The 25213-nt window shown below is 48.2% G+C and overlaps 1 protein-coding gene across 3 annotated transcripts in view; it reads right to left on the bottom strand.

The window, feature by feature from the left end:
- EPB41 (erythrocyte membrane protein band 4.1) overlaps positions 1-25080 on the bottom strand; it is a 170095-nt gene extending 145015 nt beyond the window's left edge. Inside the window, exon 1 of one of the 3 annotated variants that reach the window (XM_053921161.2) lies at positions 24930-25080. The gene's annotated coding sequence lies outside the window, so the exon portion shown is untranslated. Of the gene's footprint in view, positions 1-5682; positions 5907-24836 lie in introns of those variants that run through there. The other 2 variants (XM_053921159.2, XM_024554468.4) reach the window with 2 other exon arrangements.
- Positions 25081-25213: the final 133 nt, after the last annotated feature.

Raw genomic sequence — 25213 nt, 5'->3', positions numbered from 1 at the left:
ATTTCCAACACCAGATGGAAAGAAATTACTCTAAAGACACATGTGTGGGAGGACATATATACAACATCATATGACACCATGCAAGGGTTCATATAGTTATGTAATGCCACCAAAACTAGCAGGACTCTACATGTAGTAAGTTAGCAACAGTATCGATTCTCTGAATCATTAAAAAACATAAAAGGGCAAGAAACAGCAAGTGGGCAGCAGCAAAAAACAGCCTTCGCTTTAAGCTGCCTTCCATGTGTCCCGGGTGCACACTGAAATAGTTGGCAGGTAAAATCCGAAGGCTTAAATCCTTGGAGCTCTTGACAGCTCTGCCTGTGTCCATATGGTCAAAACCGGGGGGAGGGAGGGAATGAATTTCAGCAATCTGCACCAAGTGTGTTATTAAGATGAAACACTTTTCACTTGAATATATAGAGAACATCAAATTGGTAAATTAAAATACATGCTTAACATGTCAATTAAAAATAATACTTCTTTATAAGACATTTGATTTTTGTATTCAAAGATACACTGTTAAGATAGCACGGTGTTAAAATGATTCTAATAGGGTTACTTAATTTATGGAAGCATTAAGTAATGGCTAAATAGCCATTCATCACAAATGAAGCTTAGGCATAGTGTATCCATTCACAAATTACCAAAAGTGTACATTTCTATTGCACTTGTGGGTCACAGGCTTAAATTTAACTATTTCAAAATAACCCACCCTGTGTTTTAATGTTAAATCACTGACAGTTTCTCACTCAAGATTTTTCATCATAATTTTTTTATGGTTCAATGTAGATATTATCAAAATATAATATAAAAGCTTTCTGAGTGAGTATTAATATAGAAAGTATCTAAACCTCAGTCTATGTTATGTCCAGAGCTATAATGCAGGCATGTAGCGGGCCTACCAACAGTTGATTTGGATTAGGATTATTTTTGTAGGGGATAGAAGGCATAAGAGCCTTCAGTCAAGTTGCATTTGTAAATCACAGTTAAATACAGGAGTATATGTTATACCCTATTTTATCTTATTTTTCCCACCTAGTTCCAAAAAGAAATTGAGTGGAAATTTCTAATTGGGTGGAAGTGACCCAAAGAGCCTTCAGCCATGGAAGGAAGGAAGTAGCAATTTAATAAACAATCACAGTTGATTCCATATGGATTTATTTTGGAGACAATAAGAGAGAACTATAAAATGAGAAATGGTCTTAAATAATAAAAATAAAATAAATAAATACTAAAATAAACATGATGCCAGAATAGCTCTGGAATTTCTATATGGAAGAGATTTTCAGGGGTAGCGTATATACCAGACGACTTTGGGGAAAGCTGATGAAGATTAGGAGTATGGTATAATAAAGTCTCTCCAAGCCATACCTTGAATTGTATTGGTCACACCTATGGTATGTTGCTTTTCTTTAAAGTTAAAAGAGCTAGCCAATTTATTTTCAAATACTTTAAGATGGGTACAATCCCATTTAAATAAAAATAATTAGCAAAAATAAGTATAAACAGATTTTGATCATAATCAGATTCTCCCACTAGACTTTCTAAAACCAACATTTGAAGTAATGTCAGTGAGGTGGTTAATTCTAAATAAGATCAGCACTCAAAATAAAATATCAAGGTCTCCTTTCTAGGAACACCAATTTCTCAATAGTGTTCATAGCTATAGTTTTTTTTCTTTATCCTTCTCACCGTGTATTCATTAGATAGCAGCAAAGTAAATCAAAATACTAATCTAACCCAATGTGTACACCAGAGTATTTGTTACACTGCATTTTTCCGAACAAATCATGACCCCACTCATAAAAAGGACACAGAATAAACCATCAGTGACATGCCAACAAATTTAAATAGACAACTAACATACGTATTTGAGATCTGGCTATTCTCTAGCTAAAAGCCATTATAAATGCAATGAATCAATTACCTTCCAATAATTCTACATAAATAAGACCCATAACTGATCAATTCATCATGTTATTTTTATTAAAATTTTTTAATGTTTCACCTTTGGGAACAATATTCTGAGAAAAAAAGCAAAGTTGTTCATTAGAAAAAAGTTATTAGAATTATTATTGTTTAGCTCACAAATAAATAAGGTGATTGATTCCATGCTCAAGCAATAAGGGGAAAATAATCCCTTTAGACGTAGCAGTGAATCTGCCTACCAGTCTGCATGTGACCAATTATGAATCTGATGAGACTTTTAGAAAAATACACTGGCAGCACTTGGTTTGGCCTGCTCCTTGGATAACAAGGAAACAGATTGTGGTCTAAATGTACACACCTCTTGATTTCAGAACCAAATTCAGTTCCCCGGGGCCACTGCTATTCTAAAGTTACAGTATCAGATTAGCAATGTTAAATTGGATTTGAACATTCAGTATACAATGTAAGCAAGCCCCATCACTCACATCACAAATCATAGATTACGTATTTTAAATCACAGTCTACTGGTAAGCATGTCACAGTACCTGCAGAGAATCCAAGAATCCCTTGACTGCTATTAGAAAACCCATCTGAAGAGCACAACTGAAAGCTTTCTTAGGAACAGGAGGAAGGAACCCAAACAGCATTGTAAGCACACTATCTCCCACAATATGAATTGGTTAAAAAGTAAGAACATTAGCTAAGGAATGAGCTGGAAGGCTAGCTCTGTAATTTCCAGAAATGTTCAATTCAAGCTGCACACAAGAAAACATCATACTGGTGACCTTTAAATGTGGGGCACAAACCTGACAAAAGAAAACAGGAAAAATATATAGGTCATATCTCAACAAAATACCACAACCATTTTCTTTTTTTTTCAGAGGTGACAGGAATCATTTAAAATCATTTGTTAATTTAGATGCTTTTTCTCAAGGAAAAAAAGGAAGTAAGGTGAAAGATTAAATACACAGAGAGGGAGACTCATGTATTATTTTGTTAATATTATATAAATTATTATATCATGCTATTTTATGTATTTCATTGAGGAGAAGCCTACTTCAAAAGAGCTCACCATATCTACTACTCACCATATCTACCACTCACCATATCTACTGCTGTAATAAATATGATTTGATGTTTAACAAATGCCAAGGACCACCAAGAAAGAGAATGGAAGCCTAAGAGCTTTTCTTAATCGCCCACCAACCACCATCGACCGTAAGGGCTGCACACACTGATGCAGCACTTAGGACCCAGACCGTTTTAATGAAGACCAGTTGAAGGAAATTCAACTGGCTGGCCCTACTAATGAAGCTCCAAGAAAACTCAAAACACAAAATTCCTTCAAGTTCCTTCAGCATAAGGAACTTTCCTCCACACTTCAAATCACTCATATACTTAACACTTTTAAGGTAAGAGAACTGAACAAGGTCAGGAGGAATACACATACATGACAAGCACAGATGGAACCACACAGCCAAAGGACAGAGATGGGGAAGTGTGGGTTATTACTGAGCAGTTCTTTTTTGGTTGGAAAATACAAGTAATAAGAATACCTACAGAAACTGAGAATAAATTTGTGTTCTTTTAAGCAGCTTTCAAAAAGAATAGCCCTGACCAGTGTAGCTCAGTTTGCTGGGTATCATCCTGCAAAGTGAGGGGTCACCGGTTGGATTCCAGGTCAGGGCACGTGCCTGGGTTGCAGGTTCAGACCCCGGTCTGGGCACGTGAGCGAGGCACACTGATGTTTCTCTCTCTCTCTTTCTCCCTCCTTTCCCCTCTCTCTAAAAATAAATAAAATATTTTTAAAAAAATAAAAGGAGAATAAAGATGGAAGTGTAGATTGGGGTCATACTATACAAGGACTTACCTATAAGACATTTGGTATAAAACACTGGTATAAATGTTGAGAGGATTTCAGTGAGGCCTAAAGCTTAAAAACATTTATTTCTAACCCTAAATTCAACTATACAAGGTGGGGAAAGTATAGTTTTGTTACTAGAAGAGAAAGGAATCAGGTTAGCATGCCGAGCTTGGGTCTACCCAGTGAGTTCACTTTTAACAGTGGCAAAGATACTGCACTTCAGTTTCCCCAGGGATATGAATAATGCCACCTTTATCTCAACTGTAACCTGCTCATAGAAACCACTCTGAATTAGCACCTTCATTCCAAGGCAATCGGATGCTCAGGCATTATACCCATATTTTTAATCTGTCATTTATCGAGTGTTTACTGTGTGCCAGATATGCTACTATATAGCCTACATGGGTTATATTAATAACACCCTGTGAAACGATTTTATAAAACCAAAAACTGTACAGCTAACAGAGAACTTGTAGGTTTCCAATTTACAGAAAAGGAAAATGAAGAGTAGTTAAGTTTCCATTAAAAGTAAGGGTTAATGCTACACTCGCAAAATTGGGATGAGAAGAAATATACAAAGGATAGATAGATAGATAGATAGATAGATAGATAGATAGATAGATATCTTATACATGAGTGTATACGCTTAATTAAAAGGATCAGACCAACTAAAAATCTTGCCAGGACTGAGAATACTGAAAATAGTAATGACTAACAGCCTTGAGTACATATCCTCAAGAGAGTATAAATGCACTATAATAATATCCAAGATACAAGACATAACAGCTCCTTGCAATTTTCCCTAAAAACAGAAAGAACAAAATAGCAGCTGTGAAATCACCCAGACTACTAAAAAAAGCTCAGCATCTCTTAAAAAAAAAAAAAAAAAGGCGCCCCTCCACCACACACAGCACCACTATCTCCTAATCGGCAACACACGCCAAAAACCGGCAAGTCTCCACAGACTAGTCATTTACGGTAGGTTACAGTTAGAGAAACAACAGGATGACAGTCGCTATCATGTGGCCAGAAACCAATCCGTCAGCAATTTGTTTCACGTGAGATCACTTTCTCTCTCCAGAGAATGCCCGGTGCTGGGAAGAACAAACCAGCTTTGGCAAACCCCCCTCAGGAAGAATAGCCTGCTGATGAATCGTGGAGGGAGGGCCTCCATCCAGGCTCTCCACAGGTATTTAAAGGGGGGGGGGGGCAGCCCAGCGAGCAGGAGGAAATACTTCCAAGGCGACAGATGCGCGAACTGAAAAAGGAGGTCACAATGCTGAGAGCACAGATTCAACCCGTTGGTCCAGGGAACCGGGAAGGCTAAGGGGGAGCGCATCTGACCCTCCGGGCTGGCGAATGGTTTAAATGAAGCGGGTGGCTATGGCGGGAAGGCCTTCGCGTCCCCGCGGGGCTCCGGCGCCCCTCGGCTCGTGCCCGACTGCTCGAGGCAGCCGGCTAGCTCGTCACGAAGAAAGCACTGTGCAGCTGCACCCCACACCTCCACCACCCGAAACCTGCGATTCTCCCCCACTAGGTTTCCTGCCAAGGCTCCTGCCCACAGTGCGGTGATTGATGGACCAGACCGTACCGGTTTCCCCGCGTCAAAAATAAACCCCAAGCCTAACTTCCAAACGCTCCCCCAGATCAGCCCCCGCCTCTTTCCCCTCCGGCTCGCCGCTTCCCGGCTCGTCCCTTAGTCTCCGGTGTGCGAGGACAGGGGAGCCCGCGTCCCCAGCCCGGGGCCTGCGGGGGGCTGGAGACAAAGAGGCTGCAGCAGCGCTGCAGCCGCCAGGACGCCAGGACCGTCCCCTCGGGGACAGCTCCGTGCCCCGCCCCCGGCACCCCCAGCGACCTGCTCCCGAGCGGCAGCCGTCTAGCCTCACCGGTGGCTCCGGGGGCCGAGGGTCCTGCGCCCGCCCGCCGCTGCAGCTGTCGGATGAACAATGGCAGGAGGAGGCGTCAGCGTCCAGGGCCCTGGCCCTCTGCGACTCTCGCGGCCCGCAGGCTGCAGGCGAACTGACTGACTAACCCACCAGCAGAGGGAGGGAGCAAGTGAGCAAGCAGGAGGCTCGGCGGCGCGCCCTCCCGCCTTCCCTCTGCGAGCTAGGCCGGCCGGCCCGCAGCCAGCCCGCCCGCCGGCACCTGCCCCTCCCACTCTGGTGGCCACAACATTGTAGTAAATTTCTATTGGACAGCAACGCAGGGAGGAGGGGGCCGGGCCCGCGGCCCCTCAGCCCATTGGATGAGGCCAACTGGCTCCTCTGGTGCCCCACTCCCCCGAGGCGGGTAAGGATTGGAGAGAGGAGGAAAAAGAGGGGAAAAGGCTAGGGGGCTGGCCTCGTGTGCGCACGCGCAAGTCGAACCTGCTCAGGAGTCCGGGTGTTTCCAGCCGCTGCAGCACCCACGTGGGTTAGGAGGCAGCTAGTGCCCAGGACGAAGGTGAGGCCTTTTCCACCCAGAGGAGGGCCAGGTGAGAGGCTGAGATTTGAAATCCTCAGGGAGAGCGGAGGTTGCTGCCAGACTACTGCCCACTGCCCACTAATGCACCTAATGACTTCGGTTAAGTCACTCAGCTTTTCTGGACCTCAGTTTCCCTTTCTGGGGAACCATCTTGACCATCTCTAGATACCATTCTAACCTTGCAATTCGATTAGACTTTATCTTTTCTGGCAGATGTGTAAGGAATGGAAGCCTGAAATGGAGGCTTGTGGCCACACCAAGATTTCAGCTGTCTTCTGGGTTGAATGATCTCCTAATGCTGCCCTGGCACCCTCAAAATCATAAATACCTAGCTGAACTCAGGATTGCTCTGACAATTGCCTTAGGTGCCTTTATTTCCTTTCAGGAGTTTCAGAGGCCCCTTGACCCTTCGCATCCCCTGCCAAGTTGGTCCCTGAACAGGCTGGGGCACCACAGAGCAGAAAGAAGGCTCTGTTTTAAGCACGGTCCCTAAAAGGTAAAACAGGTTCTGCTATTTTCATTTTAGAGAAGAAGAAACCCAAGCAGAGAGGCTTAGACTTGCCAGGGTAAGAAGCCAGGCAATCTGACATCAGAGCCTGTATGTGCCAGCTACATTGTCTCTTGGTATCTAATCACAGCCCTCTCACAGCTCAGCTCGGCCTCTAGAAAGACTACCTGGCTTCAGTTCCCGAACTCTAGCCCTCCCTAATTGTTAGGCCTTCTCTGTGCCTGTTTTGGACTCCATAAAAGGGGATGATAATAACTCCTACCTCATAAGAGTTATTGTAGGAATTAAATAAGTTAAAATATGTAAAGGTCTTTGAACAGTGCCTAGCTCATAGTAAGAGCTACATACATGTTAATTATTACTGCTATTTGGAGACTAAAATATGGACTGAGAGGTGTGGAGCTGGCTAACATAATAATAATACATTTGTTAAGCACTCAATTGTTGTCAGCGCCGAACTGAGCACATTATATGAATTATCTGTTTAAAATATCCTGAGAACTCCTAGAGGACCACGTGATTACCCAAGCTAAAACTGCCTCCGCTCACAGTCCCTTGCCCTGGTCTTATTTTGCTTCACAGCACTTACTTCTGCCTGACTCTGCTATCTGCGTATTGTTTATTTGTTGTCTCTCTCAATAGGTTGCTGCAGTATAGACCCATTAGAATGCAAGCTCCAGGAGGGCAGGGGCTTTGTCCTCCTTCATCTCATGAACAAGTTATTTTATGGATAAGGAAGTGGAGGCTTATAAGGTCAGATGATTCGGCCAAAGTCATTCTGTATACCAGGGGTTAAGCCCCTCTTCTCAAATACTCTGGTCCTCTGTCTCGGGTCCTCCAGTTCAGCCGTGCTTTGGATTGGGGGAGTTCTAGCCCTACCACCTCTGTACCTCAAGGGCTTCCTACACCATCAAATTCAGATTTATAAAAACCAGTATTCTCTACACCATGAAGTGCTAGACAATGACACATCCTATTAAAGAGGCTTGGTTGGATGCATGAAGTATATAGTATTGAATAAACATCACCCTGAAAAAAAGCAGGAGGTCTCAGGCTAGCAGGAAACGGCCAGTACAGGCAGGTGTATACCACTCTTAAAGTCAGAGTGCCATGAAACTGTTAGCACAAGCTTTAGAATCAAAGGACTTAAATTCTAGTTCTGGCTTTTAATTCTTAGCCTGAAGACGAAAGAGCTTTGTAAACTGTAAAGTACCATCCACACAACGGGGATTTTTTGTTATTAATTAGGTGCACACCATCACCTGTTAAGTTAAATGCCCAGTCCCTGAGTATAGCTGGGTCCAACACATAACTGGGGGGCAGGGAGATAAGTAATGCCCAATCTGAAGGCAGAGAAACTACCCTTACTCATATGCCCATCTGTCCTCTCAAAAGAGGCCTCTGCAGACCAGACATTGAGCTCACCCTGCAGAGGCTGCCACTGGGTACCAAGGTTAAAAATCTCGAGCACCATCTCTGAAGCTAATCACCTAGACAGAAACTCAGCTCCATGCCCTTCCTGCTCCATGCTCACATCTGGGTGGTGCCTGTGCCATGCTCCAAGCCCCAGGATGGGATCTCTAGGGGCCGTCTCTATCCCGCCTGCCAGCTGAGCCTGCCACTGTCTCCCCCACCACCCCTCCTGTTCCTTCCTAGGGAATACAGGCCCTGCTAGCTGCCTGTCAGCCCCTGGAGCAGTCGAGGCCACTAAGGGAAAAAAAAAACAAAGAAAAAAGATGGCATGAAAGGGCACTAATCCTCCCTCATTGCAAACTGAGCTCCAGCAAAGCAAACACCAGCTGCATAGAGAGGGTGAAATTAGATGGTGAAATTAGGTGGTGACCAGTGGAGAGAGCCTGGGAGGGTAGATGGGACCTCCAATGACCTGGAAGAGATGAGACTGAAAGAAAGTGGGGGTAGAGTGGGGGCACAGTTGGAGTTTGAGCCATTCCCAAATCTGGGACGTAGGCGGATTAGGGACACAGCTGGCCTGACAGCCCAATGATAGGCTCATGGAAAATATTTCTGTCGGGAGGGATGGCAAGAGATGAAGAGGGCTTTGAAAAGCTGGGCCCACCAGCAAAGTGCTCTAAACAGCCACTGTTGAATAAAAACCAGTCCTGGCACCAAAAGTGCATGAAGAGTAGAGCTTTCCATCCTGCCTATGGTCATGAAATTGCAGGCATTTTAGACCTTTTAAACACAAATAATAAATCAAACAAGCTGAAACAAGGTGGGAAAATTACTGTTCATGCAGTGGTATGCCTTTCTAGGGGATTATTTTTAGTAGTAGGACTTGAATTGTTCATAGAAAATATATAGTTAAATTAAAAGAAAAAAATTACAATCACCATAAAGCCATCAGTCAGAAATAACCACCGTCGATATTTTGGTGGGAGACTTCCCTTCAAGTGCCCTTTCTTGCAGATACTTTTTCTTTATATATATATATATATAATTATCATATGAAACTGCTGATTTTATAGGTTAAAAATGATCAAATATCAGAAAATTACATATGGTTCAACCTAATGCTTTTTAAATTTTAGATCATATTTGTTTGGAACCAACTTTTTTCACTTAACCATATATTATGACATTTATATCACCATTATATATCACCAGAGCCCTGTTATAAGCATTATAATAATAAGCGTATATGCCATAAGTTAAACCTAAGTGTTGGACACTTAGGTTGTTTTCCATTTTTTGCTCTTATATGATACCTGACAAACATCCTGTTATCTGAGTCATTCCCATGGTTATTCTTCTAGGGGGTATTGACGGCAGCATGTTTCTTATGTTCTTTTCCAGCACTATGAAACAATTTGTTTAATTGAACAGATAAAGCCGTACAGCAAATCTCAGAAACAGGAAAGAATTGGACTATTACCGCACACAAGGCTGCCCGTTCTGGCTGAGATGAAGGTCACGTGCAATGGAAGACTATCTGAAAACACAGCCTGTTTTGGCCTCTTTGACACAACGCTTTCTGCTTACAAAGTTACATTAAGATCTGTCGTGAAGAGTTTTCTGCGCACAGTAAAAGCAAAAAACTAAATGTAAGTAAAATAAATATATTAGAATTGACAACTGATGTCCTTTCTGCTGTGGAGACACTCCAACAAACAAGGGCAGAAGGGAAGGAAGTCGACGCTGTAAAAGCGGGCCTGGAGAATAGGTGCTGAGGTATTCCTTCAGGCCTCTAATTTACAAAATGTTAGGACTGGATGGGACCTTAGAGATCATCAAGACCAAGCGCTAACTTTTAAACAGTTTGAGAAATGGGTCCAGAAACTAGAAGGGACTTGCCCAAGGTCACACAGTACAGAGGTAGCGAGCCTAAACTTGAACCCAAGTCTTCCAACCCATACTACAGGATTCTGTTCACTGCCCTCTTCTAAGTTCAGTTACACTTCCCTTCCAAAGCTGGAGGCGAGGCCAAATTCTACAGCCATAAAACCTAGGAATGTCTGAGCTGGAAGGGACTTTAGAGGTAACTGATTATTAAAAATAATGACAACTACATTTATTAGGTGTTTACTATGTGTCTGGCACATACTAAATACTTCATATGCATTATTGCATTCGCCTTATATTGGGCTAGCCAAAAAGTCCGTATAATTTTTTCTGTAAAATAAAAGACACATTTTTCACTTTCACCAATACCTTTATTGATTTGGATATTTTGAGAATGTCAGCTGTCTCCCGCTATTGGATTCCAGTGGGTAGAGGCCAGGGGTGCTCCTAAACATCTCCCAAGGCATAAGGCAGCCCCGCAGCAAAGAATTATTTGGCCAAAAGGTACCAAGAAACTTCACAAACACTTTTGACACTTTCGATCAGTCACAGCACCTTCTCTTTTTTTGTGTTTCAGTTGTGTTTTTACCTTTCTTGAAATAACAAAACATAATATGCCAAAAATGTTGTGTATCTTCTTCCATTTTCAATATTAAAATGGCTGCACAAAAAATTCACCAATTTTGATAAGTTGTTTTAAACGCACGCTGATATGACAGCTGTGACAATACAATCTAACAAAACTGTTTGGAATGAAGTTAAAGACAACTAAGCACTACCAGAGCCATCACACAGAAAAAACTGTATGAACTTTTTGGCCAACCCAGCAGTAACCCTGCAAGATATTATTAGTTTCAACTACAGTTAAAGAAACTACAGCCTAGAAATGTTAGGTGATTTGCCTAAAAGTCACACAGCTTAAACTAGATCTGCGTGCTGCCCCTGTCCTCTGCCCCACACTGCTTTCATACTGCTGTCAGAAAAGCGGTCTGGGAATGATATGAATGAGCCTTACAACATCTGTCCTGGCCCTGGCCCTGTCCAGCCCTGGCCAGGTTGCTCAGTTGGTTAGAGCGCCATCCCCATAGACCAAGGGTGCAGGTTTGATCCTCGGTCAGGGCACATACAAGAATCAACCAATGAATGGTTAATAAGCAGAACAACAAATTGATGTCTCTCGCTCTCTCTCTCTCTCTCTCTCTCTCTGGGAAAAAAACAAAAAACAAAAAAACAAAACCTGTCCCTAGACCCCAAGGAAAATCTGTTGTAACTGTTTCTGATTGTAGCCCTGAGACATTCAAGGAGGGATGCCAGCATCTGGCCTCTTATGACCCTCCTACCCCCTTCCCTCACCAGCTAGAATGAGCCTAATGACCCTGATCCAGGAAAGCCTCCAGCTCACTCAAGCTTAACCAACTAATTCTCTCTCCCAAGGGCAGGGAACCCTCTCGGCTAGTGAATTTCCCAAGAAACACAGGGATAGGCTCAGTGCCATCAGCTCCTGGAGTCCTGGTCAAGTCAGCCTGGCCCACCCCTGGGAGAGGGCAGAGAATGAGGTACAGGGAAGAAGGGGGCACTGGGCACCCAGAAATGGCCCAGCTTTGACTTGCCCCAAGATCCTCTAAAGCTGCTGTGGCAGGACCGTCCCTGAGCTGCCTGTCTAGCATTTAACTCGTCTCAATTTCTTAGCCTTCCAGAGACCGGGAGGGCTTCAGTGGGGAAGAAAGAGGCAAATGACTGCAAATAAGTTCCAGCCTTAGCTCTGCCAAAAGTTCACTGTGTGACCCTGGGCAAGTCACTTACCCTCTTAGATCGGGCTGCCACAACAAAACACCGCAGAATGAGTGGCTTAAATTTACTTTCTCACAGTTCTGAAGGCTGGAAGTCCAAGATCGGGATGCCAGCCTGGCTGGGTTCTGACAAAGGCTCTCTTCCTGGCTTGTGGGTGGCTGCCTGCTCTCCGTGTCCTTACATGGCAGAGTCAGCGAGCTCTCTCTTGTCTCTTCTTATAAGGGCACTAATCCCGTCACCAGGGCTGCTCCCGTATGTCCTCATCGAACCCTAATTACCCCCGAAAGGTAATTACCTGTATCTTCATGATGGCCATTATACGAAGAGGAGCAAAGGTGTATAGAACACTCGCTGTGTGCCTAGGTACCTGACCTGCACCCTCCTATTTCGCTCTCAGAACAACCTTATGGAGTGGGCACTGAATTTTAACCCCATTTTACAGCTTTGGGAGCTGAAGCCAGAGCAGTGGAGCAGTTTGCCCCACGTTACACATTTAGAAAGGGGTACAGTCGGGAAGCCGGTGTGTCTGCCTCCGGAAGTCTGTCCTCTGCCAACTACACTACCCTGCCTCTCTTTCGCAATGAAGCCAAGGAGATGTCTTTACCTCTACTTGACAGATGAAGAAGCTGAGACCCAGAAAGAGGTAGTGGTCTGTGGGCCTAAGGTGACCCAACAACTCAGCAGCTAAGCAGGGATTTGAACTGGGCTCCTGAGTCTTATACCCAGGTTTATTTCCCCTACCCCTACTACCTGAATCCTGAGCATCAGAAAATGCCCCTCTCTGCTGGACACTGGGAAACTCTACACCTAGCACCCCCAGGGGAATAGGGAGCCCCCTTTATTTGGGAGTGTTGGGGAGAAACTTGGCAGAATGCTGCCTGGGGAAGAGAGCAGTTGAGCTGGTTACTCAAGTTTCCCTAGCTGGGGGTACCTTCCTCTGGGTCTCCCTAAGCCATGGACCCTGGGAAGGAGGCAGTTACAGAGGAAGATGCTCTGGGCCTGGGCCTCAGTGGCTGGCGCAGCCCTCTGCTGCGATTTCTGCTTTCCAGGGGAAAACAAAAGCTGGATCCTCTGAGCCTAAGTGCTAATTACCAATAATGACATAATAACCATTGTAGGCCCAACAGCCAAACAGCCTCGACTAGAAATACCGCATAGCTCAGGCTTTGGGCACTGCAACTGGAAATGATGCCCTGGCAGGAAACGGCAGGAGCAAAAGGGCTTCAGGGTTGACCCAGCCAAAAGTCTCATCTGACAGATGGAGAGGACAATGGCCACTCGTGCAGTTACTTAGTGAGAATCTACTGTGTGCTTAGCACAGTGCTAGACCCAGAGAGGAAAGGCTTTGTTTATTTATTCATTCATTCATTCCACAAATATTTACTGAGCGCCCGCTGTGGAACACGCGCTGTTCTAGGTACAGGAAATATAACACTGAACAAGGCAGACAAAAATCACTGTTACCGCTGAGCTTACATTCCAGTCGGGGAGGCAAACAATATACAAATATTCGATAAAATATAGTAGGCCAGACAGCAATAGTGCTGTGGAGGAAAAAAAGCCAGGACGGAGGATAGGGAGTGTTGGTGTTGTGGCAGGAAAGGGTGTTACAATATTAACTAGGATAGTCAGGAAAGGCTTTACTGAGAAGGGGGGCATAAATGAAAACATTAAGGAGATGAGAGAACAGTCACAAAACTATTTGGAGGTAGAGTGTTCCAGGCCAAAGGACCAGCAAGTGCAAAGGTCCTGGGGCAGAAGTGTACCTGGCGTATTCAAGGACTTCCCTGACATCATACCTCCAGGCATTAACAGAACTGGGAGAGGAAAGGAGTCAGACAGACTGATCACCCACTGTGCACCTGAACTCTCTCAAGCCTTAGGACAATTCTGGAGGTAAGGATTATGCTCACCATTCCACCGTTTTACAGTGGAGGGAGAGAAACCCAAAGAAAAAGTAACTGTTCCCACATCAAACAGCTAAAATAGGCAGGCCTATTTGACTCCAGCTCCCTCCAGCCTCCTCCAGCCTCCCTGCCCCTCTTCTCTGTGTCCTGTCTGTCCAAATCCAAAATGTTTGTTGAGTGAATGAATGATAAGGAGTAAGTCCTGCACATGTCTCAAGCCCTACCCTCTCGACGAACTATTTTCTGACTGGCCTTGACTGATTTCTTCTTCTTGTCTTTACTCAGTCACGAATAACAACAACAATAATTCCGATGTGCCAGCTATACACTGAGAACTTCCCCAAATTATCTAAGTTAGCCCTTAAGTAATCCTATGAGAAGGTGCTAATACTTTTTCCCATTTTATAAGTGAAAAAAACGAAAGCTCACTGACATAAAAGAACTTTCTAGAGGTCTCCCAGCTGGCAAGTGGTGGGGCTGGATTTAAATGAGATCTGCCGGCTCCCAAATCCCTTTTTTTATCCCATAATATTAGTAGAAACCTCTGACATCAATCCATCCCCTTCCTTTTATAGATCAGAAAACAAACGCAGTGGCATTTGATCAGAGAAGGCTGCAGAAGGGAACTGTCCTCATGTGGCTTCTGGAAGAGAGTCAGGGCAGGCTTGGAGCCAGGAGGACAGAGATAGTCTGGGGGCAGGGGCCAAAATCAGGCCAAGGGTGAGGCTAGAGTGTTCCAGCCAACCAGGAGAGGGGGAAGTTGGGGGGCGGGGGCAGGGGGAGATGCTGGGCTTCTGGCTTTCAAAACCGGTTTATTGGGTGTTATTTGTTCAACGAGAGACTGTATCAAAACTCCAAGTCTCTAGACTGGAAAGACGAAGGGCAGAGAAGATTCTTAGAGGCAGCAATTACAATAGCAATATCAACAGCTACCTACCACTGAGGACTCATAGAGCTGAGCACCGGACTGTGCTTTACCCACATTTGCCAGTCCTCACAGTAAAATCAGCCCCTGCTACAGCAGAGAAAACTGAGGCTCAGAGAAATACAGTGACCACCCAGGTCAGTCATCGTGTCACACCCATTCACAGGATGGTGCAGAAAAGAGTCCAGAGACCTCGGTCCCTGCTGTATGACCTTGTACCATTAGCCACCTGCTCTGATTTGAGGTTCTGCGTTTGTACCAAAAAGGACTTGGTCACCGGCCTCTGCTGTAGAATCCAGGAGGCTCAGGGATCCAGGTATGCTCAGACGATGGGGTTTCCCACGGATACAGGACATCACACTTGCTCTTCTCCCAACCACGCAGAAAAAAAGACCTGATTACCAGCTTCCAAGGAGAAAAAAAATAAAACTACACTTTTTTCAAAGTATTTGTCCCTTTTTCAAGACTGCTGCTGGCTTTGGCCTCTAGCCAGGGAGAAGCTTCTAGGGTGGGGAGTTGGGAGGAGCCGAGGCCTCAAGGCTGAGTGTCCTTGGGCCTGAAGCCAAGGGGAGCAAGGGGCAGGAGAGAGTGAGCTGGCAGTGGGCCAGGCCCCCTCTGGAGATTTGGGCTTGTTTCTTAATCCCTTCCTTCCTTTGTGGGCCAGATCAGGCTGCCAAAAGAGGCAGGGGAAGCAGTGGGTGGGACCAAGGGGGCAGAGCAGTTCAAATCCTGATGAAACAATCCTTTTTATGGGTGTCCATTCCCTGTGCAAGGCCCCTCATGGGGATTATCTTATCGAAGCCTCCACCCCTTCCTGAGAGGAAGGCCTGCTCTCCCCATTTCACTGAGGTAGAAACTAAGGTTCAGAGGGGACTGCAGGCCACACTACTTCTAAGTGGCAGCTGGTGGGGAACCCAGGTGTTGACTCCTGAGAGAGGCAGCCACTGGGTTTGACTAGGGTCAGGATGAGAAGGGAACAGGGAGAGGAGGCGGGCAAGGAGCAGGGTGGGAAGGGCCCTGGTAGTCTCGGTGAGAACAGGCAGTTGTAAGGATGCAGGGAGGAGAGGGTAGCAAGTGATTGTCTGCAAAGTGACTGCCTGCAAAGCCCAGCTTGGTCAGGCCCTGCTTCCCCACCCAGCCTCCCTCTCTCCAGCACCTACCTCTCCCTTCCCGCTCTCGCCACACCTAACTACAGAACTCACGTTCCTGAGCACATTAAGTGGGTTCAAGCCTTCGCATATGCTGTTCCCTGTGCCTAGAAATTTGTTCCCTCCACCACCCACCCAGAGAGCTCTTATTCATCCTTCAAAGTCCAGGTTAGACATCTCTTCACCTGATGCCTAGAAAGAGTTAACTACCCACTGAGCAGGCCTTGCTCGGAAGTGTTTCGAGCTTACTGGGAAGTAGGAACCCTGTGTGAGTCATCTTTGTGCCCCCAAAACATAGTACACAGTCAGTGTTCAATAAATTATTGTTGTCTCTAATTAGGTTTTATCACTGAATCTTGCAGGCAGGCAAAACAGGCTTTCTTATATTTGCTCTCAAGGCAAGAGAGGGAGTGTGACTTCAGAGGTCACGCAGACAGCTGGTGACACTGGTAGCACTAGAAGCCAGGGATTCTCTGTACCACACAGCCCCTGCGTGACCCCTCCACCAAAGAGCTGTCCTTGCTGCCAGACCTGCCACCATCACCACAAGGGACCCCCCACAAGGCAGGAGTCTGGGGTGTGAGCCCTGGTGACCAGGGGCCTTGCCCAGTATCCAGCTCAGACATAGGTGCTCCTGGGCGAACTGAGGCAGAAGGTGGCAAGGAGCAGACAAGTGGCTTTCCCCGCCCCAACCCAGCTCTGGTTCCTCCTCCCACCATGTCCCTCAGCCAGAGACCCCAGTAGACCCCAACATCCTCCAGACCCCAAGATCTTACTCACCTCTTTCCTTACCTACCTGCTTCAATCCACTACCGCATCCCACTGGCTCTGGCTCCTAAACAGACCTCACATGCACCCCACTGCTCCCCATCCCACGGTGCAATCCTTGCCCCATATCTCAGCATCTCTCACCTGGAGATTTGCCTCCATCCCTCCCCTCCTGTTCATCCTCCACATCAAGTGATCCTCCCAAAATACAAGCCAAACCATGTCATTCCCCTGCTTAATATCCAATGGCTCCCCGGTGCCTCTGGGTCAAGTCCCCCAATGCTCCTGAGCCTGGCTCTCCAACCCCATTTCCCCGAGGGCAGGTTATAGCTCCACAGGTCAGCAAAGCAGTTCCTGCAACGAGGAGCGCGCCTCTGCTGGTCTTTGCCTGAGAAGATATCCACAGTTCACACTTCAGTGCATCAGTCGAGGTGGAGTTGGTGGTTTCTGTGCCTTTCTCCCCAAAACTAGACTCTGAGCTCCCAGGGAGGTAGCGGGCAGAGACAGCACAGATTCATCTCTGTGTCCCATGCCCTGTGACAGAGTGGGTATTCGTGAAAGCAGATGATAGTCAAAGCAGAAGGCTAGGTGACTAGATGACCTTCCAAGAGGTCTCCTCCCTCCCGTCACCTTACAGGTGCCTTTTAGAACCTGTCAGACTAGGTTGCTCCCTGCCTGTCTCCAGCAGACCCCTCCCAGACCTGGTCTCCATTGTCCCAAAAGGGATATTTTTATAATCCCCAAATTATACTCATAATTATACCTATAATAATAACACTAATGACTATCATTGATTACTCACCATGTGCCTCATATGCATTACTAATCCTCAAAAGAACTCTCCAGGATCTAGAAGATAGGTGGGTTTTTTTATTATCCCCATTTTACAGGGAAGGAAACTAAGGCTCCAAGAGGTTAAATGTCTTGCCCAAGGTCACAAAATAAGTAAACAACAGAAACGGAATTCAAAGCCAGGTCTGTCTGACTCAACCGCTATGGTGTCTGGCTTTCTGCTGCTTTCAGTTGCCTTTTATACTCTCAGAGCAGCAGGCCTGGGAGGAGGTACTGCGTGTGTGTGTGTGTGTGTGTGTGTGTGTGTGTGTGTGTGTGTGTGAGAGAGAGAGAGAGAGAGAGAGAGAGACAGAGAGAGAGAGAGAGAGAGAGAGAATATATTCACTCAGCAAACATTTCAGCAGTTCCCGCTGGCCCTGTGCTGGGCATTGGACATGAACAGAGATGACTCAACACAGTCTCTGTCTCCTTGGGGGAAATAAGAGAGTCTCGCACTAAGAATTTGGGCTTTGGGGTGAGCAGACTTGAGACTGAGCCCCAGCTCCATCCCTATATAACTATGTGACTCTGGGCAACTCACTTGGTTTACTCAGCACCAGTTCCCTCCTCCATAAAGTGGGGATCATAATGCCTGGGTCCCTGGGAGGACTAGACGAGACAATGTATCTAAAATAGCATAAACCACTAGCCCAGCATATAAGACATATCCAATAAATGGCAATAACACATATGATGACTAGAGATTCTCTGGATCCCTAGGCTGTGATGGGATTAATTCTCCAGAGCCCTCCCTGGAGCCTCCTCAGCCAGACCCAAAGAGGAACAGCAATGTTAATGCCAAACACACCCAGTTTCCCATTAAATAATTATTCAAGGGAAGTGTCCCTAATTAGGCCTATTTCAGAGACGAGGCAATGGAGGCCCAGAGAAGGTGGGTTACTGAATCAAGTCACACAACAAAAGAAGGGCCAAGCTGAGACTTCCACTGAGCTACTTGTACACTAGGCAGAGCCCAGCCCTAGCCCAGGGCCCTGACCAGGCTGCTGAGGAATGTGGCACTCCTTCCTCCTAGATTCTAGCCCCAGCTAGGTGAGGTCTTAAAAGGAGGATAAAGGAGCCAAAAAGAGGGGCACTTTACTTGGTCCCCTCCCAAAATGAGCCCAGGGCTGGGAGGAAACCACCAATGATCACACAGGCCCCTGGCTGGGCACTTCTCCTTGGCTCCTTCCTATGCCCATATATGGGAAGTGTTATGATATGCTTGTCACAGATGAGGTCTCCAAGATTCAGGGAAGTTAAAGATTTGTCCAAGGTCACAGAGGGAGGAAAGTGGAAGTACTGGGAGGCAGAGTCTCTCCTCACCCCTCCCATCTTCAGCCCCAGACTTCCCCCAGCCCTCCCTCTCTTCTGAGGAAACCTAGAGGCTCTGCCACTCCCTCCCCCATCCTAAGCAGAGGCCCTGAGTTTGGCTGCGTAGGGCCCTCGCTGCTGACTGATGGACCTGGTACTCGGCCCCACACTCATTCAGAGGGCCCAGGGCTCACTTCACAGAGCCCTGCCCCTCAGCCCCAGGAACTCAGTCTAGTGAGCAAAGAGGGAACCCACATTCACGAGCCCTTATGATGCTGGGCACTTTATATCCATTACCCTTTCAATCCAATACAAAGAACACTGATGGACATAGTGTGACGCTGAATGAGTAAATAGGTTCATTCAGAGATACTCATTGAGCACCTACTACATGCCACTCTATCGTCGGTGCCGGGGATACAGCAGTGAACAGATGAACAAGATCCCTGCCCTCATGGGGATTACATGAAGAAAAGAGCAAACATACCTGTACCAGGTAGGAATTAATATTCCCATTTTACAGATGAGAAACTGAGGTGCAAAGATGCACCCAGCTACAAGGGCAGAATAAGGATTTCATTCCAGACCAGTCTGGCCCCGAAGACCTTTGCATTCTATCATGTATCATGGGACCCAAAAATCACAGCAGTGTGTTGAAGATGTGGGGAGAAGTCAGCCGGTTGGGGCAGGACCCTAACATCACAGAGTACTCTTTCAATTCTCCCCCCACCCCCCCACCCCCGTCCCGGGCCTCCCTTCACACCTCGTAGTGGCCCCAGAGCCACGGGACATGCATTAGAATGGAACCCACAGGGCAGTCATTTAGGCAACCCAGTACTCACCCAGAAGAAGCCATCGGGTTCGTGCAGCCAATCAGGAGAAGCCACGGAGCCATCGCCACAGTGGCACATGGAAGCAAAAACAGCAGTGAGACACAAGCACAACCAACAGACAGACTCTTTGGGGCCCTCTCTTCGGCCTGGGCCTGGGCCAGGGGTGAAACTTGCCCTCCCTCCACCTCTGCTGGGGCAGCAACCCAATCATGTGATAATCCACCCTGAGCTCATCAGGACTCCCAGGGCACAGCCCCCTGGAGGCAGCGGGATCCCTATGGACAAATACCAACTGAGCACCTACTGTGCGCCAGGTGTTGGGGCTCAGTACAAAGAAAACAGACACGATCCCTGCCCTCAGGGAGCCTGCAGTGCCGTGAGGAGGCAATCACATAGCAGTGCCCGAACTGCAGCTGTATTGAATGCTGTGAGGAGGAAACCTCAGAATTTGGGTTCAAACCCTGGCCCTACCAGCCGCCAGCTCTGTGACACTGGGCCTATTTCTAACTCCTCTGTGACTCAGTTATTCATCCGTACAATGAGGACAGCATTAGTACCAACCTTCAGGGGCGTTGTGAGGGTTAAATGAGTGAATACACGAGGGGGGACCCCCCAAAAAACAGTGTATTTATTAAAAATTGTGCATTTATTCTTACATGTTTAAACTTCAGTCACCTTCGAAGTACTCTCCATTTGATGCAATACACCTATCGAGACTTTTTTTCTCTGCTCAAAGCAGTTTTGACTCATTGATTTTGATGTCTTTTATTGCTTCTGCCATTTTTTGTTTCACCTCTTCTACATCAGTTTCCCTTTGAGGACTTTTTTCATCCCGGGAAACAAAAAAAGGTTGCTGGGGGTGAGATCAGGTGAATAGGGGAGGTGGAGCATGGGGTCATGCTGTTTTGGTCAAAAACTGCTGAACACTCAGTGTGGTGTGGGCAGGTACAGTCGTAAATCACCCATCATGAAATGGGCAAATGCATTGAAAGAGTCTTTAAAAAAATGTCACTGAAAAAAAAAAAAATGTCACTGAAGCCAAATGCAGCCTCTCACTATAACACCAGCTGGTACACTGATACAGATGGGTTCCTAGAACACTTACCGAGTGGGGAAAGCCTCTACTACAAGGGACCCACCCTCCAGAAGATAATTCGGGGGGGGGGGTTGGGTCACCTCTCATATATAAAACATTTTGCACAATGCTTGGCACACAGTGAACTGTCCATTAGTGTTAGCTATTACTCCAGGGAGCTGTGGGCATGGGTTTTAGAGGGACCTAGAATGGGTCAGGCCACCACCTGCCTGACAAGGTAGGGGTTAAGGGAGTCAATGAGAGGTGAAGCTCTGAGCCCCGTGCCTGGCGCATGGTAACCATTCAGTAAATGGTGGTGGCATTCTTAGGGCTGTTCTCCACACATCACCAGCATAAAGCATCTCAGCAGAGGCACTGTCAGAAGTGCCCTGTCCCCTCACACACCCAGAACTGCAGCTTTGTACTGAAAAACACCCCACAGCCACATTCTCACCTGATTCCACAAATGCCTCATCTCCTCTGACCTTCACAATGACCCAGGAGGTTGACAAAGGGGAAATTATGATTATTCCCATTTTACAGATGATGACAGTGAGAAGGGACTCACTCCTCTGTGTGTTTCTGGCCTAGTTATGGGGTCGAGCCAGGATTCCTACTGGCATCTGCCTGGATTTTGTTCTGCAGGTCCTCCCGTGCTTCTTTCCCTGCAGTCTCTGCAACCCTAGCTGCACAGCCCCAGACAAGCCTTGGAACCTCTCCAACCTCAGGCCCTTCATCTGGAATAGCTGCCAGCCCAGGATCCAAGCTGTTCCTGATCCAAACTCTTCCTCCACGGGCTCGCACGCTGCTACGCCAACCCCACCTCTAACCTTTTACCCCATTGTTGACTTCAATCGCAAACCCACGATCCAAGAAATGTCTGCACTCAACTATTAAAATTCAAGTTTTACAGATGAAGATACTGAAGTCCCACGCTGGCCACATAACCAAGGCTGCCTTTCAGTGCCCAGCTCTTGCACCTGAGCAGTAGTCAAGGCAGCTGGCTGTCTGGGGAAACTTCCGGTGGGGCTCTGACCCACAGGAGGCTCCTTCTGCTCCTTCTCCCCATACCAGGAACAGTGGGCACTGGCACAGCTCCCCAGCCTGAATGCACCAGAGCTCTGAGCTTACGCAGCAGGGGTTAGGCAGGTTCAAGAAGTTAAAGGGTAGGCAATATGGACACAGGTAAGGGTGAGTACCTGTAGAATAGAGGCTCCCCCTTTTAGTGAGTCTGGGCTTTGAAGTCAGACAGACCTAGGTTCAAATCCCAGCCCGGACACTTCCTAGCTGTGTGACTTTGGTCAAGTCGACTCACCTCCCTGAATGCCTGTGAAATAAAGATAATTGCTATTCCCTCATGAGGTTGTAAGGATGACATTAGTTAATGCTGCATATTAAAGGCTCTTGCATAGCACAGAGTTCCATGCACAGTGAGGGCGGCTCTAATTATGCTTAGAGAATGTAGGCCAAGAAAAGGATTTGGGGGCACACCACACTCAACCCTGCCCTTGCCCCATTCTGTCCAGCCCCTCACGTGGGGGAGGGAATGGGATGGACTAAGTCCCAAAACAGGTACTGGAATGGGCGCTGGGAGACTGTTAGAGACTCTAGGCTCATCTCCCCCTCTCTTTTCACAGAAAGAGAAACTGAAACCCCGGGAGAAAAGTGATTGGTCCACAGAATATAAGGGAGTAAAACCCTGCCTCCTTTAATAAACATCCAAATCTTAGGACGTGGGGAAATTCTGAGTGCTCCCCACCCCAGGGACTACCATAAAGATTTACTCTGTTAGCCCCCAGCAAATTTCAGTCCACCACAACCTCTATGGTGAGCCCTCCACAGGTATCCCGTTCAGCTCTGTGGCTAGCAAACCTACATGTGGCACACAGTAGGTACTCAAGAAAGGCTTAGGGTATAACCCTATGAAGTTTCTCTTTCTGGTTCCACAGCTTTGCTCAGGCTCTCCCTCCAGGGGTTTCTCCTTGTTATCTCTCTTCAGTCACTCCTACCCTGACCTCCGTCTCACCCTGCAGCCCAGGTCCCATAAACTGGGCCTGACCCCAGCCAGCAGAGTTCTGGGCCTCCAGAGGCCTGTACAGTGTCAGCACCTTCCCGGCCAGACTGGGATGTTCCTGCTCAGCACAGCTAGCTGGGGCTCCTGGCCAGGATCCACTCTGCAGAGGGGGTGCTGGCCCTGCCCTGGCAGAGGCCCCACCCCCACTGGCCTAGGGGGTGGTGCAGTCTGGGAGCCCTGGGAGCCCTGGGAGCCCTGGGAGCTTCTATCAGCACCCCTGGGGCCTACAGAAAGGAGACCAGCCTGGTCTAGGCAGCACGGGGATGGGCTCATCAGCAGACAGACAGGTGTGGGCTTCCTCGCCTCACTGAGTATCACCTACACACCCAGGCACTCCACCTGCATCCCACATTGCTGAGTCCTGGCAGGCCCTGCCTGACTGCTATACACACAGAGGAAACCTCAGGGCTTCTCCATTCCATTCCCTTCTTAAAACACCTCCACTGGCCTGCTCCCAGACCAGCTACCACTCTGGTCCTGCACACTCATTACCTCATTTGATTAAGCTAATGCCTGTGAGACCCAGACTATTGATTAAGAAGGAACCTGGGACTCAGAGAGGTGAACTGACTCATGCCACAACATCACACAGCAAGGAAATGGCAGGGTCAGGATTCGAACCCAGTTCCGCTGCATGCAAAGCCTACAGGGCACAGGATGTCCCCTACCTGCCTTCTTCTCCACTTCCTACAGCTCTGGATCCCCTTCTTCCCAAAACTTCTACCTTCTCCCCCATTCCTAGTCAGAATTAATAATTCCCATCTCATGACTGCTATTACAGCTTGTTTACCTGCCTAACAGAAGCAGGGTATAGGAGTTATTAAAGGCCTAGAAGGCAGGGAGTGATTCCAGTAGGTGGTCCTCAGACGTGATAGTCTGTAACTTCTATCTCCATCATCCCCCCCCCCCATACAAAAGTCCTCTGGCCTCCTGCTGTTGATCTCCCCATCCCCAGCCTCCTGCCAAGCCCAGTCTCCAGGCCTGTAACTGGGGTGAAGGTGGGGAGCTCGCTGAATCCTCAGGGGCCCTGTGCCAGTGCTCTGGCCCCACCCTCTCCCCTTGGGTAGCTGGGGATCTGACCCAGACCTGACACCAGGCAGTTAGTTCTCACAGGGACTCCCAGCTGCCCTAAGCATCAGCCTCAACCAGCCTCTCCCCAAGCCTCCTTCTTCTGGAGAAAAGGGCTCCAGAAACACAGAAGGGGAAGACTGCCTAAAGTCAGCCACTCCCTCCCAAGTGAAGCTGTGGGCCTAGCAATAACATCCCCCAACCCTACCGGGATAGTTCTCCCCTCCCCCCTTCTGGAGCAAACTGGGGCTGGGGTCTGTCTGGACAACTCCCTGCCTCCAATTTGTAGGGGGAGAACTGTTCCACCCCTAAGAAGTGGGATCTGCCAGAAAGTGTAGGTTAGGGCAAGAAAACTCTAGTAGAAAAACAGAGGACAGGGACAGGGAGAAACTGGGGACACGGCTACACAGAGACCAGAGATGAGAGACACCGGGAATCGGGGAATGAGAGCAAGCAGGAATCTGAGACGGACAGAGAGACTACGGAGAGACCAGAGACAGAGGGAAGTCCCCTAGACCAAGCCTGGAAGGGCGCATGCAGGGCAGTGCCGGCGCCCCAGCTCGCGGGTCCCGCAGTCCGGAAACTCAAAGTCAGTTACGTAAGGACCCGAGCGGGGAGCGGGACCCGGGGCTCCGGCCCGGGTGCCCCCTCCCGATGGGCGCCTCCCGCACTCCCGTGGGCTCCTGCCCGCGCTACGGAGGATCCAGCCAGAGCCTGCGGGGCTGTCAGGGCGGGGTTGGAAGGAGAGGACCTACGGCTGCACCACTCCGCAGAGGCCGGCCGGCGGGCACCAAACCCGGGACCCCCGCCCCAGACAGGCCGGAGACAAGCTGGGACCGTCAGCGGCAGGAGTCCAGCTCCGGACCCGAGCTCCCGGTCCTCCTCTTCTGCCTCCAGTGCCGCTCCCCGCACCCCGAACTTCGAATTGCCCAAGACCCTCTGGACACCTACTTCGGACCTTGGAACCCGAGGCCCCTAGACACCACCCCCACCCACCCACCCACGCTCCTGACCCTTACACTCAGTTCGCTCCCGTACCGGGACGGCTTGGGCCCTTGGGAGTGGGTCCATCTGGTCTCCTCCCGTCCCTCCCGGGGACCCGGGGAAGCTCCGCGGGTGGTCCAGGCTCACCTGTGCCAGACGGGGCAGGGAACTGGCCGGGCCAGGCCGAGCCGGGCCGCGTTCTCGCTGTCCGCCGTTCTCTCCCTTTAAGAGGTTCCTGCCACTTTGCCCGGCTGGGGGCCTCCACCTGCACTGACAGGGCAACTCTGGCTGAGGCCCCGCCCCCAGCCCGAGAGGCCTTCTGATTGGCGCGAGCAACTGCCAATCGGCGGGGCGGTGGAGAGGACGGGCGGAGGAGTGCGAGCGTAGCAACCGGGAAGGGGCGGGGGCTGCAGGTGCGGCAGAACCGGACG

Source organism: Desmodus rotundus, chromosome 3, assembly GCF_022682495.2.
Source record: "Desmodus rotundus isolate HL8 chromosome 3, HLdesRot8A.1, whole genome shotgun sequence".
Taxonomy (NCBI): domain Eukaryota; kingdom Metazoa; phylum Chordata; class Mammalia; order Chiroptera; family Phyllostomidae; genus Desmodus; species Desmodus rotundus.
Note: the sequence above shows the minus strand (reverse complement) of the source record. Positions and strands in the feature narration are given on the sequence as shown.